Source organism: Tupaia chinensis, unplaced genomic scaffold (genome assembly GCF_000334495.1).
Source record: "Tupaia chinensis unplaced genomic scaffold, TupChi_1.0 Scaffold149807_2, whole genome shotgun sequence".
NCBI classification, from domain to species: Eukaryota; Metazoa; Chordata; class Mammalia; order Scandentia; family Tupaiidae; genus Tupaia; species Tupaia belangeri.
In genome coordinates, this window is record NW_006209652.1 from 223,626 (window position 1) to 232,304 (window position 8,679).

The 8,679-nt window shown below is 37.8% G+C and overlaps 1 pseudogene; it reads right to left on the reverse strand.

Annotated features, from left to right (window-relative positions):
• Positions 1–7,078: 7,078 nt before the first annotated feature.
• On the reverse strand, positions 7,079–7,667 carry LOC106734208 (ubiquitin-conjugating enzyme E2 variant 2 pseudogene; annotated as a pseudogene).
• Positions 7,668–8,679: the final 1,012 nt, after the last annotated feature.

The window sequence follows — 8,679 nt, forward strand, 5'->3', positions numbered from 1 at the left end:
GGCAGTGTTGCTGGAGGTGGATTAATATGCTTTTTGAATCCCTTATGTGCTGTAAAGCTCCTTGATCACAATCAGTATGTTCATGGTTTAGGTTTTGAATTAAAGGTGTCTCCTGTGGTCAAATTGGCCAACTCCCTTAATCTCTCTGGCCGTATTAGGTGATAGATTTCTCATTTCAATACTTAATCTATTTTAGAGGTAGTGTTGACTAAACCAGACTCTAATGTGAGCACCCAGAAAATGGAAGTCTTTCTACTGATAATTAATCCTCCTTTTGCTATGAATATAGTTCTTGTCCCATGTCCCATGTCTCAGAAACACTAAGGAAGAGAGAATGTTCTCATACATCTATGGAGCAGAGTACTCTTGACCTGTCAGCTCCCTAGAAGAACAACCTTTGACCAAATACCAAAGAACACAATGTGAAATTGGCACCAGCCAGCCTCCCATTGCACAGGATATTCCTATTTAAATTGATAAGCAGAACATTGTACAATTTGAAATTCTTGTCATCTGGTTTTCTTTAGTTTCTTCCTTGAAAATGAAAGCCTTGAAAAATTTGTTAAAAAAGTCTGGACTTTTGATGATGAGGCTTAAGCAGATTTATTGAGTCATCGATCAGCAAACCTTGACCATAGTTGCCACTCACCCAGGTGCTGTGCTAAGGACCCAGAGATATCCAACAGAGTAACCCTGCTCACTCACCGTGTTTACAGTAAGAGCTTGATAGCACTTTCTCTAAATGTAACCAGAACTCAGGCAAAAGGTAAGGCATCGATCTGAGTCTGTGGTGAACAAACCCTTCCAGTTCCCAGAACCATTTGTTCTGAGTGGTCATTTCCCCATGGAACCACATCCTGTCATCATTCTGTTCACGTAATATTTTATTATGATAGTCTGAGGCTCTTTCAGTCTCCAGTGAAGAAACTAGCATAAGACCTGTGGGTTTATTTAGGTTCCAAAGGTAAGCACTGATAAGGGTATGAAGACACAGAAAGATGAAGGCGAGAGTGGAAAAGCGGTTCTGAAGAAGTTTAGTGAAATGGTATCTTTAAAAATCAAGTAGAGGGACCAGCAGGTGGTGTGGTGGTTAAGGAGCTGGACACTCCCACATGACTGACCATGGTTCAAGTCTTGGACCTGGTGTCTTACTTTTTCACTTACCCTCTCTCTCTTTCTCTGTGTGTCTTTCACTAGTCAAATTAACAATAAATGAATGAATACATAAAATTTTTAAAAAATCAAGTAGAAACATTTGAACCTGGGGCAATGGTACATTAAAGAGCACTGGATGTTTTTTAATAGGGAAGGAGTTTTACTTTATTATTAAAGATTGTTTCTGGCAGTTGTATAGCAGATAGAATTATGGGAGCAACAACTGTGTGCATGAAGTTTAGTGAGAACACTAACTGTACGGCACACTGATATTTTGGTATTTTGAGGGGACACTCTATAGTACTATAAATTAAGTTGGGGAAAAAAAAGGATAATCTGAAATCATTTAAAATGAAGGATTCACGGAGTAGTAAAGCTGGAAGATACCTTTGTTGACTCAATCAATGTTTGTTGCGTACCTACTATGTGGCAAGCCCTATGTTTATGTGCCAGGGCCGGCAGAGTAAATAAAACTGATGAATTATAAATATAGTGTGAGAGGTATAAAACAATTTGGTACAACCCAATAGAGATATGCTATTTAATACATTATAAAACATAATTTTGCAAAGCAGAAGAGAAAACAAATGACCCTGTTGGGGAGGTGGAACTGAGTCAATAATGAGGAGTTCTTTGCATTGAATTTTCACTTTGAGTAGGTGTTTCCCACTGGAGCAAAGGTCAAGGGCGCACCAGCTAAAAGAAATAGCCTGGAACTGAGAAAAAAATAAATAAATTAAACAGCAAAAGGGGTTTTGCTTTGTTATTTTTAATTTGGCAGATGTGCACACTCACCAGAGAGAGACAGACAGAAAGAAAGTGAGCAACCACCTCCCCAAGAGGCAAGAGACACATGCCCTATAGCAGAACCAGCAGTTAGCATAATGGCTATGTCGCTGGACTCTCATGTAGTTGACCGTGGCTTGCGTCCCAGACCTGGTGGCTTAAAACTCACGCCGGGTGCATGTGCGTGCGTGCCCAAGATCCCGAGAGGAGAATGGAGGAGAAGGGATTGCGGCGTGACCATCTCCTCTGGGGGGTGATTTCTCCCTTTCTGTCTCTATGTCTCTCTCTGTCTGTCTGGCCAGTGCATGCGCCCTATAGCGAAAAACCTCTCAAAAAAAAAAAAAAAAAAAACTCTCTGAAAACATAAAAAAAAAAGAGGCAAGGGGACCCTGTAATCCCTTCTTCATTTCTCCATTTGGGATTTTGGGCACCCATACAGTTTTCAAGCCACTAGTTTGGAACTCAAATCATGTAGTTGGACATGTAGAATCCAGCCGCCTTAGCCACTATGCCAATAACTGACCTAAAAAAGAGATTGCTTTGACAACAGCATAGGTATAGGCAGTCAGGTAGTGGAAAATAAAGTATAAAAGGTAGATTGAAATCAAAGTATAAAGTGTTTTATATTTTCTGTAAAAAAACAGTAAGTGTCTTTTGAAAAAAATGAGTTACCTATCAATATTGCATTACTAAAATAGACGCTGTTGATTAAGGCTTAAAGAACACTAAAGCAGAGTTGTATTGAGCATATGGCTTATTGGTCAAATTTTCTGTATTTCATTTTCCAAGTTAGACACCATTACATTTCTTTAACATCTCTTTTCTTTAAATAAGACCATATGGTGAAAATGTGTGATTCTTTTTCTCTTGGAAAGATTCATTTTAACTTTTTCCCATGTAAAATTTTATCATTATAAAGTTTGGATGTCTGACATATCTGCTTATATTTTTCCTTGTCATGATAAGGCTAAATAAGATAAGTGTTCTGTAATTTTGTGAACTAGAATGATTGCTCTCTTAAGTTCATAATTCCCATGACTGGGTTCATAGGACAATTTTATGTTCATTACATACATGAAAATTATCTGAGCAACTTATTAAACTTAAGCACAGAAATTCTAATTCAGCAGTTGTCAGGAGCTATCCAAGAATATGTACTTTACCAATATGTCCTATTTTATTAAGTTGCATCACTTGGGTCCAACAGGTGGCATGGTGGTTAAGATGCTAGACTCCCACATGACTGACTGTGGATCAAGTCCCAGATCTGGCAACTTGAAAATCACAATGAATGTGTGTGCATGCATGCCCAAAATCCCAGAAAGAGAGGGGAAGACAAGGGATTGTGGGATAGACATCTCCCATGGGGATGATTTCTTGCTTTCCCACTCACTGTCTTGCCCTGTCTCTCTCCAGTGAGTGCACATGCCCTATGGCAAAAAAAAAAACAAAACAAAAACAAAAACAAAAACAAAACAAAACAAAACAGAAAAAAGAAACCAAACTTTAAAAAGTGCATCACTTTCGTCCCAACATGTGTCATTTCTTACATTTTCTTTCTCCTTTAAACTCCACTTGAAACTTTACCAAGACCTGTCCCCACACCAGACCTATGCTGGATACATTTGTCCACTCTTCTCTATGTCCATGTCATACCCATTGCATACATTATTCAGATGCAGCTGCCTTGCTCCCCTTCTCCCGGCCTGTAGTGTAACTCTCTTATTCTTTTCATTGCAACCGTACTTTCACTCAGAGTGAAATGAAGAGAGAACTTTAATGGTCTTTTTAAAAAGTTTATTTCTTGACAGAGAGACAGAGACAATTGTCAAGGTCTTGTCACACCATGATCTCTCCATCCCCAGTCCTCCAGCCAGCTGGCATCACGGGCACACCTGCAGGCATGCCTGGCATGTTCAGCTCAACTAAACTCAGGGATCTCCCAAGATCTCAAGCACAGCTAGACCTAGATAGTGTCTCTTTACTTCTGGAAAAAGTCCACTGTTCTCTTACCTTCTCCTCCCTCATCTGGTGCCTCTATGTCACTTACTATCTCCTTCCATAAATTTTCAGCAATACTTGATAGCCCTCAGTTTTTTAATGTCCTTCTCTCTTACGCCCGAACTTTTCCCAGGTTGTATCATCTATCTGGCATATTATTTAACTACTAAATTTGTGCCTAATGCATCCTCTTCATTTAAGGGCTAGCAAAAGCATGCATCTCTGGTTTCTTATGACTGTCATTGTAGGTTAAAGCCCCTTGTTATAAGTTTCCATAAAGTCTAGCATATCCAGTTACACATGATATTTATAATTATATTTTAGTTTATTTTTCCTATATACAGTAAATTCCATGTGAACAATGCCTTTCTTTACTTACTGCTGAATGTTTATGCACTATCAACACTGTTGTACGAGCTTAATAAGTATGCATTCCATTAAAAGATTAATGTACACCTGTCAGTTAAGAGACTGCTTAAGTCCCAGAGATAAGAAGAAGTTGTAGATTCAAATAATGGTAATAGGAGTGAATGAAGTAGATGATATCAAGAGGTATTCAGAATTTAGTCTAAACAGTATTTAGTTACTAAATTGATTGTGGGATTGAGGGGTGATTAGACAGATTTCAGAGTCCTTAATGCTTTTTCAACCTTCAACTTTGACGAGGATATAAATGGGGGAAGAAAATGATGTAGAGAGATGACTAGTGGAATAAATTTTGAAGGTAAGATTGATTACTTGTTTAGTTTTACATATAACCAATTTTAATGTACATGGAATTTAGCAAGATTACAGTAATTTTAAAGGTATGTACAAGGTGAGAAAAAATGAACAATGAGAATAAATGGCAATTTTGATAAGTTCTGCTATAAAAATAGGAAGAGAGTAAAGGTAAATAAAGAATGATTTAGGGGCCGGCAGGTGGCGTGGTGGTTAAGGATGCTGGACTCCCATATGACTGGTTGTGGTTTGAGTCCTAGATCTAGTGGCTTTCTCTCTCTCTCTCTCTCTCTCTCTCTCTCTCATTCTTGCTCTGTCTCTCTCTGGTCAAATTAAAATAAATAAATAAATAAATAAATAAGTAAATGAACAAAGAAATTAAATAATTCTTTTAAAAAATAAAAAAAGGCTTAACATCAAACATAAAGTACTTTTTAAGGGGAGGATGTGATTAGCTTTCACATGTTCATATGCCAAAGTGAAATTGTTAATAGAATAGATGAAAGATACAAGTAAGATTACAAAAATGAATGGAAACTCTTAGCAAAGATGTAATAAATATTTATAAAATATGTAGAAGAGTTATTCTTATACATAAAGAGAAAAAGTTTATTGGTGTGTTTTTTGCCTTATAACGTGTATTTTCTTTGTGAAATAAGTTTGATGGAAGATGTTGTTAATTAGAGAACCTGTGCTCATGAAATATCTTTTATGTTTACCTTCATTTCTTACCATTCAGTGTGGTTAAATTAGTGTCCTTTTATTAATTCTGCCAGTGGCAAATTACCAAAGTAATGTGAATCAAAACTGATATAAAGTGATAGAGAACTGGTGTCTCTCTTCCATTTACCTTCTCCCCAACTATAGACATTAGAGACCACTTTTAGATTTCATGGCCTAGAACCTCCTGAGCTCAAATGGATTTGACTTAGCAAAGAACTTTTCATCTTTTTCTACTGAGATTACTGAGTTAAATAAATATTCCCCTGTGAGAATTTGGAAGGAATAAATGGTAAAGGCTGAAACAGGAAAATGAGAGGAGGGAGAGAGAGATATGCTAAGAACATAGGGAAAGTGCCAAACAGTTGAAGAAACAGACAACATATTAAATGGTATACACTGAAATTGGAGTAAGAGAGAGTACATAGGACATGAGAAAAGACCATTTGTATATAATACCTCAATTAAGGAGTATGCAGAAAAACAAGTGTGTTACAGAAAAGAATGGTCAGAAAGGTAGGTGGGCAGGTTGTGCACCAGCAGAAACCCTAAGATTTTCGTAAGATATATATAGAATAGCAGTTTTGAAAAAAGTATTATTTAATGGGGTTAGTTGTTTTTAAAGGTAAAAAGCTTATGGGAATAAGAAAGAAACCATCTGGGAACCAGCAGTTAGCATAATGGCTACGTCACTGAACTCCCACGTAGTCGACCGCGGTTCTCTGACCGGACCCGGTGGCTTAAAACTCACGCCGGGTGTGTGTGCGTGCGTGCCCAAGATCCCGAGAGGAGAATGGAGGAGAAGGGATTGCGGCGTGACCATCCGCTCTGGGGGGTGATTTCTTGCTTTCTGTCTCTATATCTCTCTCTGTCTGGCGAGTGCACGCGCCCTATACCAAAAACCTCTCAAAAAAAAAAGAAACCATCTGATTTATTTTTCCCCTGAGGACACGTTCCACATTTTATTTACATTTTAAGACTAACTTTAATCTCAAAATCACATATCCATACACCTATTTCCTTTTTGTTGACTTCACTTCAACTTAAATGCACAGTTTGTTAAACAAAACTATAAATAAATATCTACCATTTTTGTTACATGTAACACACAGGAACAGCTTTTAACAGAAATTCATTGATTCACCCCCCCCCAACATTTTTTATTATAAATACAGGTATCAAAACAATTCTGAACATCATTTTGATACTACTAGTATTCAGCACTCACACCGCTTCAAAATTAACACTATTTGTGACAATATTCATTGTATGTGCTACTTTAAACAATTTCAACTGCAGCTCTTTTACTAAGTGAGATGGATAAAGCATGCCATTTCTGTTTCTCCTTCTTGAGATTTTTTTTGCTTTTCAGAAACACACATGTTTACAACACTGCCATCTGACACTTCTTGCCATGCCATCTTGAAAACTCGAATTCTATTTCGAGTACTCCAGGCTTACGTTTAAATGTCAGTGCCTTAACAAGAGAAAAAAAAAAAACATTGTGCTGCATTTTCCCTCTTTTTACCTGAAAACATAATGGGTGTACATATATTAAATATAGTTTTACAAATGTCCGATCATGTTTACCAGCTGGAATTCTTTTACTTAATGTGTGGCTATTTGCATTGTGATATTTAATCAAGACATTTATATGAGTAGAAGGTTGTTAAGACAAATTTGAGAGCCTCTAAAATTAATTGTATGTTTGTCCTTCTGGTGGCTGTGGAAGCTTCATGTTTTCTTTGGACATAATTAGATGTTGTAGCTCTTGAAGCATGACTTTAATGGTGTAAGAGTTTTGCCATTTTGCTAACACTGGTATGCTCCATGCATCCACCATCCCACTGGAATTATTTATCCCATTCATACTAATTTTTGTTACAAATCTAACTAATAGAGAAACTTCTGAGTATTTAGGTCCACATTCTACTTTCAGGCTATATATTATGTTTTTATAATTTGTCCTTGGTGGCCCAATAATCATGCCTGTCCACCTTCATCATCTTCAAGGCCCCTGCTAACCATACCATCGCCTACTGCTTTTTGTCCTTCTTTAAGTTCTTCCAACAAGTGAAAATTACGTGAAACTTTAACTTCTGTAGAGACTGCTATCTTCTCCTGCAGCCCCAGAAACCATCTAAATTGATGGCTAAACTTACCAACAAACATCGAGCCATTCCAAGAGAATCATGTGAGCAGAAGCATTGTTACAGTTGGAGAGACGTCAATATAACGTGAGCAAAGCTGGACTTCACTCCTGAGAAGACAATTAAAGAGCACAAAGCGCACTTCCAGGGAGGGGTAAAGAAAGAAAAGGTTTTTTTTTTTTTTTTTTAACTTTTAAATTTGGGAAACTTAAACAATTTGTAGACAAAATGGAAAGTTGTACTGATAGAGAAAAATATTTTAAGACACTGCTATGGACTGAATTGTGTCCCTCTTCCCCAAATTCATGTTGAAGCTCTCGCCCATAATATGATTTTCTATATATTTCTATGTGTGTGTATGAAGTTTTTGCCTTAAGGCACATGTGCTTGCTGAGGAGAGAGAGAGAGAGAGAAGAAAAGTGAGAAATAATTCCCCCTGGCGGGATGGCCATGCCACGATCCCTTCTCCATTCTCCTCTTGGGATGTTGGGTATTCACACACACACGTGCCTGGTGTGAGTTTCAAACCATGTGATCCAGGACTCAAAACGCCTTCAGCCATGTGGTAGTGTGATGTAACCGCTACGCCACCTGCTGTTCCCAGTGTGACTATATTTGAAGATGGAAGATGCCTTTAGGTAGATAAGTGAGGTAAATGAGGTCATAAAGGCAGGACACAAATATGGGACCAGCAGATGGTGTGGTGGTTGAGTCACTGGACTCCCATGTAATCAAAAGGTTTAAATCCTGGATCCCTGGGTATGTGTGCGTGAATGCGTGCCCAAAATTACAAGAGGAGAATGGAGAAGAGATTGTGGCATTGCCATCTTCCCGGGGAGGCTGACTTCTTGCTTTCTGTCTCTCCGGCAAGCACACACACAATTCTAATGAGACTGTTGTGAAAATGGAACCTTCCTGCATTGTTGGTGGGAATGTAAATTAGTGAAGAGCTATGTAGAATTTACTCAAAAAAATTACAAATAGGACTACCACATGAACCAGTAATTCCACTCCTGGTTATTCACACAAAGGACAGAAAATGACTCAGCTGGAAAGACACTTGCACTCCTGTGTTCATTACAGCATTATTCACAATAACTAAGACATGTAATCAACCTAAGTGTCCAACAATTAATGAATGGATTTT